This window comes from Manis javanica, chromosome 1, assembly GCF_040802235.1.
Source record: "Manis javanica isolate MJ-LG chromosome 1, MJ_LKY, whole genome shotgun sequence".
Taxonomy (NCBI): domain Eukaryota; kingdom Metazoa; phylum Chordata; class Mammalia; order Pholidota; family Manidae; genus Manis; species Manis javanica.
This window is the reverse complement of record NC_133156.1, coordinates 156,423,740-156,430,316: the sequence shown is the minus strand read 5'-3', so window position 1 is coordinate 156,430,316 and position 6,577 is coordinate 156,423,740. Positions and strand designations below refer to the sequence as shown.

Sequence of the window (6,577 nt, the reverse complement as noted above, 5' to 3'; positions counted from 1 at the left end):
CCGGGCGTTTGTCCTCCCGGCTCGCCTCTCACTAGCCCTGCGCCTGTGGCACTTGACCTTCCCTCCAGGTCTCAATTTTGTTCTTTGTAAAATGGGTGGCCGGCGCGGAGGAGAGGCGAGCGAGTACGGCCGGGTGGGAGGGCGTGCAGCGCGGTACAGGTGAGGCGGGGCCTAGCATCTCCACGGGGTTGCCGCAGGGGGACGCGGGGAGGGGGAGAGGATCCCGGTTAAGGGGGAACACGCGCGCGCACACGCACACGCGCGGCTCCCGCCCGGCCCTCCCTCCTCCTCTTCCCCGCCCCCGGGGGCGGTCCCTGGCCCTGGGGAGGTCCGCGGGCGAGCACGCGGGGAGGACGCGCCCGGGGCGGCCGGCGGGCCGGGGCGGAGCACTCGGCCGCGCGGCTGCCGCCCGTGGCTCTGCCCGCTCCCCGCCCCCAGCCTCTCCGGCGCCGGGCAGCGCGGCTCCGAGCAGCCGGCGGCGCCGTGGCCGCGCAGCCTTTGTCTCCGGCCGCCGGCAGCGGGGCCCAGAGCAGGCGTAAGTGACCGGCGGCCGGACGCGGCCCGGGGGCGCGGCGGGGCCTGGGGTGCGCGCCCTGCGAGGGGCGCGGGCGCCGCGCTTGGGAGGCTGCCGGCTGGCCGGGCGCCGCAGCCTCGCGCTCGCGGAGGTGCGGCGTGGGTTTAAACCCTGTGGGCGCTGTTTCTCCGGGCACAGGCCACGCGGGGACGGAGGAGGCAGAGAGGACAGGCAGTGATGGAGAGACGGAGAGGAGCCGGCGCGCGTCCCCCCCATGCCCATCTCGGTCTCCACCACCACCACCGCCACCACCATCACCGCCGCCTTCACCACCATCACTGACCGTCGCCCATCCTGGCTCCCCCCGGCCTGCCTTCCGCTCTCATTTCCCAGTGCAACGCCAACTTTCTCAGATCATTTCCTCTCCACGGGTAATACTTTGAAAAAGCGACAGAGTGCCCCAAATTAGGAGTAAGTACATCTGCTGTGGGACATTCAGACATCTTGCCGCCTCAGTTTTCCCATCAGAAAAGGGGGCACAGTGATGCTTCATTCCTCACAGTCAGACTTTCAGTTTTTCTAATCTGGTACTTGTGACTGTTTTATATATTTAAAATAATTTTTCTCTCACTTGGTTATAATGATGATGAAGTAATATCTTCTCTACATTAGATAAACAGAGCTTTAGGTTTACCTCTCCTTTGATTTCTGAGCAAATAGAGACATAAGGAAAATGAAACTGGCTAAAATAATACTACGATTGGAAGCAAAACAGGCACTCTCCAAGAACAACTACCCAGGAGGGCTGAGGGGTGTGACTTTGATCTGAAGCGTAGAATGTGGCCTTGTGGTGGTCCGGTTCTGCAGATCTCATTATTTTGGACGCACGTAGTGTCCTCTGGGTGATTTTCACCCTAGCTGAAAACTGTTTTGGTTGCTGTGTTTCAGAATGGGCATTTACCTGGTCTGAGGGACTGCTGGGTGCATGCAGAACAAACGCGCATCCATGGCCGGAGGGATTGTTAGTAAACCCAGCGGACAGCTCTTACGATGAAGAGCAGCTTACAGAAAGCAAGCTCCTAAACCCTCCTTAAACTGCAGGTAAATTTTGCCTGCTGGTTAGAAAAATCGATCTTAAGCTTCCAGTTTCACATTCTAGTCTAAAAAAGAAAACTAGGCAATCCTCAGTTTCTTGACATGCTTGGAAAATTTTCTCCCCCAGAAGTCAGTAGAGCAGGAATCCTTTTAATTAGAGCTATGAAGGAAACCCACATGGTATGGTTCCCCCTATGTCCTGTTCCTACTTGGAGAAGGAGGGAGGCGATAATATTAAAAATGTGGACCCAACGCATTCGTTGAAATATAATTATATGCCATTAACTCAACTCTCTCTAGTTTGTGAAATGCATTTCTTATAGCATGTGATTCTATGGAGAATGACTTTGAGGTCATTTCTTTTCCTAAGAGTATTTCAGGACCTCAGATTTAAGTAAGGCACAGTAGTCTACCACAGTCACATTTTAGAAAAATGACATGAAGAATTACTTTAGCATATTTTTGATTCTGGATCTTTGGGAAGTAGCATCTTAAGGAACTTTTGTGCCTGTGGTTAGTATTGAATTCTGTTATTATGTCCCACGTGACTTTATTAGCCCATGTGAATTTTTAGATCCCCATATGAAATACATTATAATTTTAAAATAATTCATTTCTTTCTATTGATGTATGATTTACAAAATGTGCACACACACAAAAAGAATTTTTACCATATAACCTCCACCTAGAACAAGATACAGAATATTTCCACTGTCCCAGAGCATCACGCCCCTTCCAAGACCCAAGTGCTACTCTGCTGTCAACACAGAAAAATAATTTATTTTGTTTCCTCCCCTTCAATCCAGTTGGCCTATTCTTTCAGCCAGGGTGACTGAGTCCAGGCCCTGGGCCCAGCACTGTGTACACATGAGCCTTCCCCTGGAGAGGCAAATAAGGCAAATAGTTAAATAAGCAGGGCTAATACTTATTTGCAGATACAGTGGATTATAGTAACTTAAGGCAGGCTGTCTCCCAGTTTGGGGGGTGTTTTAGTTTGGTTTTTGAGGGAGAAAGAGAAGACTTGGAGGATGTGAATTCGTTAGTTAGGAACTGAAAATGAGTACACGGTATTAGCTGAACTTGGAGTAAGAGGAAAAGGAAGAGTACACCAGGAAAAAAGGAACGCCATGAATCATGGCGCAGGAGTAAGAGTATGGAGGGTTAGGGTAGCAAAAATGAGTTGCGGCGGTTGGAGTACAGGGCTTGGGAAGAAGAGTGAAATACAGTTGGAGGGGCAGTAAGGACCCAATTGGAAAGACTAAGGCTATGGTGAGGGGCCAGGCTTTGCTCTAAGGGGCAGGAGAAGCCATAGACAGGCTTTAATCATGGGCGTGGCAGGATGAGACCCCGCAACTGACTGCGGTGTGGAGGGGAGGCTACAGTGGGCATCCAGGTGAGATACAGGTGTTCAGAGTAGGTGGTGGCAGTGGGAATGGAGAGGAATGGATGTACATGAGAGAGATTTAGAAGGCAAAATCCGCACACCTTGGTGTCTGACAGGTGAGAAGTCAAGGATGACCCTTAGGTTTCTTTGATCTTACAAAATGAGTGGAAGATGGTACTGTTGACAGGCAGCTGCATCTGGGGATGTCTTTCCCTGTGCACTAGGTGAGACCTTAACCAGGACAGGAGAGGGTTCTTGACTCTGATCAAGAAAGAATTCTCTAGCAGGTCAGATGAGTGTGGGTAAGGAAGGAATTCATTAAAGTGCGAGTGGTAGTGAATGGCAGCAGCGGATCAAGCAGTAGAGCGCAAAGAAGAACAGAATGAGAAAAGGGAAGTTAATTGAAATCCTGCTCAGCATAGGGCAGATCCCTTACCAACTCTTGAAGCCAGGGTCACCTGGCGCCCACTGTCTGCTTGAATCTGCACAGCATGGGAACTAAGCCCCACCACCCCAGGATCTAGGGAGCTGCAGAACACTGGATGGAGTGATACTATGTTCTGAGAACTTCCCAAGCTAAGAAAGATTTTTGGGAAGGCTACTAAAGAGCATGATTACACAGCTGCTGTCCTTCCGGGTTACCCAGGCAATGAGAACTTGCAGGCCCTAATCAGAGGTCTTAGTAGCCCTTCCCTACTCGTCTGAAGTAGAACAGGCAAAGTGAAAACTTGTCTTAAATCTAGAAAATTGAATGAAGTAGTGAAGTAACAAAGATGCTTCCCATTGGGAAAGGGGTCTCCTGTTAACCTCCTGAGAGACTTTGAAGAGCACAGAGACAAAACACAGTAAGTTTGGCAGCAAGAAGGTTTTATTTAAGGCAAAGTACACACTTGAAGAAAGGGGAGTGTGGGCAGCCTCAAAGAGGAGGCTTACATAAAGGCTTAGGATTCATGTCTTTTAAGGATTTCAGGAACGGGGTAAAAGGCCAAGGCAGCACAGGCTGACCTGTGGTCTCATGATGTCCATCTCCAGTGAGAGACATCATGTCATTACCCACATCCATCCTCTTGATAGTCTGTAAGACAAACTGAACACAAGGAATTTATTGGTCCTGTTCTTCTCCAAGATAGCAGTTACCCCCAAGCAGCGGGAACATACCCTTGCCCTGCCTTAAGATTAGATCAGTTGTTGGCTAATTACCATAAAATATGTTAGGAATCTTACCTCCTAACTCCCTGGTTTTTCAAATGGAATCTTAGCCTTAATATGGAGTCCCTCCTGTTCTTACTAGACTATATCTCAGCAGAAGATCATAGGCAGAAGAAGTTAATCATGATGCCTGTCCCATGTCCCTGTCCTACCTCAGTACCATTGGGAGTACAGGGAAAGCATGTAGTTTATATAATATCATTCTGTGATATTTTTCTTCCTGAATGCATATGATTTCAGGTGCCAGTTATTTTGTGGAACATTTAGGTGGAAATATCTCCTAGGAAGTTGTAACAAATACTTACTGGGCCATTTCTACACCAGGCTTGCTCTGGGCAGTTGAGATGCAACTGTGAACAAGACAGCAAACTATGCCCTTGTGAAGGTCACATTAGATCAGGCTGGAGCTGCAGCCTAGGTGACTGGAGGCTTCAGGGCGAATGAGGTTGCTCAGCAAGGTTTCAGTGGAAGAACGGAAGTCACAGATAAAGTCCTGAGGAACACTAGGAGACTTCACAGGAGAAGAGGAGAGATGGCAGGGAAAGCAGGACAAGTGTGGCCTGCAGAGGTCTTAGGAGTGGTTCCTTGGGTCAGAGGCAGCTGAGAAGTCGTGTGAGATGGGCACTGAAGATGGCCTATTTTGGTGCTTCTCAAAATGGGGTTTCCTGGACCACCAGGAAAAGCAGCATTCCCCTAAGAATTTAGAAATGCAAATTCTTGGATTCCACCCCAGACCTACTGAATCTGAAATTTAATCTGAATCTGAAACTCTGAGAGTGGGGCTCAGCAGTCCATGCTATAACCAGCCTTCCAGGTGGCTGCAATGTACACTGAAGTTTGGGAATCATTGCTCTTGCTCTGATTGACAAGGAGGTCATTGGTGACTGGGAGACCTGGTAGTTCTGCTGACTTTACAGCATGCTTGGGGAAACTTAAAAATGTTAACAGGAGTGTTAAAGTTTTTTTTTTTTCAGATATTTCAGATGTCTTATTTTCTTCTGCATGTTTGAGTTTTTTTCCTTTCCTTCATATGCCAGTTGAGAATGGATTCATATTTTCTTTTACTCTGTTCTGTATGTTTTTTGAAGTTTTGTTTTTGATCTACCTTGAAACATGTCCTTTTATGGGGGCTCATTATGTTAGGCCACCTGCATCATTGATAATAAGTTCACTGCCTTTAAGTCTGAAATCGAGGAATTAAAATACCCAAGCAAAGTGCAGTCATGAATATAAGTGAATCTCAACTCTGAATGGCAGTCTGAGAAAACACCTCAATGCTAAATTAGCTCTTCCAAAAGTTCCAAGACCATCAGGGTATATTTCTATTTATTTGAACTTGTTACTCATGAGAAGTAACTGGAAGTGTACCCTTTTCATCCAAAGTGATCCCACAATACAACCCTAATTATTGTACTTCCGATGTACTTCAGAGGGAGAGGACTCAGTAGCACGGTCTTCCCTGATTCTTTTGTTGCCAGACTCCTAAGTATTTCATTTCCTTTGATGGGAAGAATTAGAGCATATTACTATGTTTTGCTATCTAAAATCTATGGTAGGTTTTCAAATAAGAAGAAACTGATACAGATAGTACTCCTATTGCCATCCCTGTCCTAAATGAAAACTTCTCTTTTTAGAAGAATAAAACTAGTGAGTAGTTCCAGTGCTCTGCATAGCAACAAGCACAAAGAAGTTCCTCAAATATTGAGCGGATGGGTGGATGGATGGGTGGGATGGATGGACAGGTGTGTGGGTGGGTGGACTGGTATATGGATGAATGGGTGGGATGGACAGTTGGGTGAATGGATGAACAGGTGGGTGGGTGGGTGGACTGGTATATGGATGGATGGGTGGGATGGATAGTTGGGTGAATGGATGGACAGGTGGGTGGGTGGGTGGACTGGTGGATGGATGGATGGACAGGTGCGTGGGTGGGTGGATTGGTGGATGGATGGATGTGTGGGATGGATAGATGGGTGGGATGGATGGGTGGGATGGATGGATGGGTGGGATGGATAGATGGGTGGATGGATGGATGGATCAGTGGATCAGTAGTTAGACAAGCTGATGAATGGAGACGTAGGTAGACAAGTGGATGGATAAAAAGTTGGCACTAGAGCTGTGTTTGCCTGAAGAGGGAAAGCCAGTCATTTAAAAAATACTGCCCTGCCTGAAGAGGGTGCAGCTAAATGAGCTGAAGACTTGGAGTTTCCATTGGTACTGCCCCTTATTTCCAATGTGGTCTTGCACAAACCCTCTAACATCTGTGAGCCCCCTGTGTGAAAGGAAGGGTGTCAGCCCACTTGCTGCACTTGTGTGGTCAGGGCCAGATTGTATGATGACCAGGACGGTGGTGTTAAAACATAAAGAGCCATGGG

General features: G+C 48.2%; 1 protein-coding gene across 4 annotated transcripts in view; it reads left to right on the top strand.

Annotated features, from left to right (window-relative positions):
• The first annotated feature begins 361 nt into the window (after window positions 1-361).
• GPR45 (G protein-coupled receptor 45) overlaps window positions 362-6,577 on the top strand; it is a 78,365-nt gene continuing 72,149 nt past the window's right edge. For all 4 annotated transcript variants that reach the window (XR_005061771.2, XR_012132372.1, XM_037020047.2 and 1 more), the window contains exons 1-2: window positions 362-535; window positions 713-985. The gene's annotated coding sequence lies outside the window, so the exon portion shown is untranslated. The remainder of the gene's footprint in view (window positions 536-712; window positions 986-6,577) is intronic.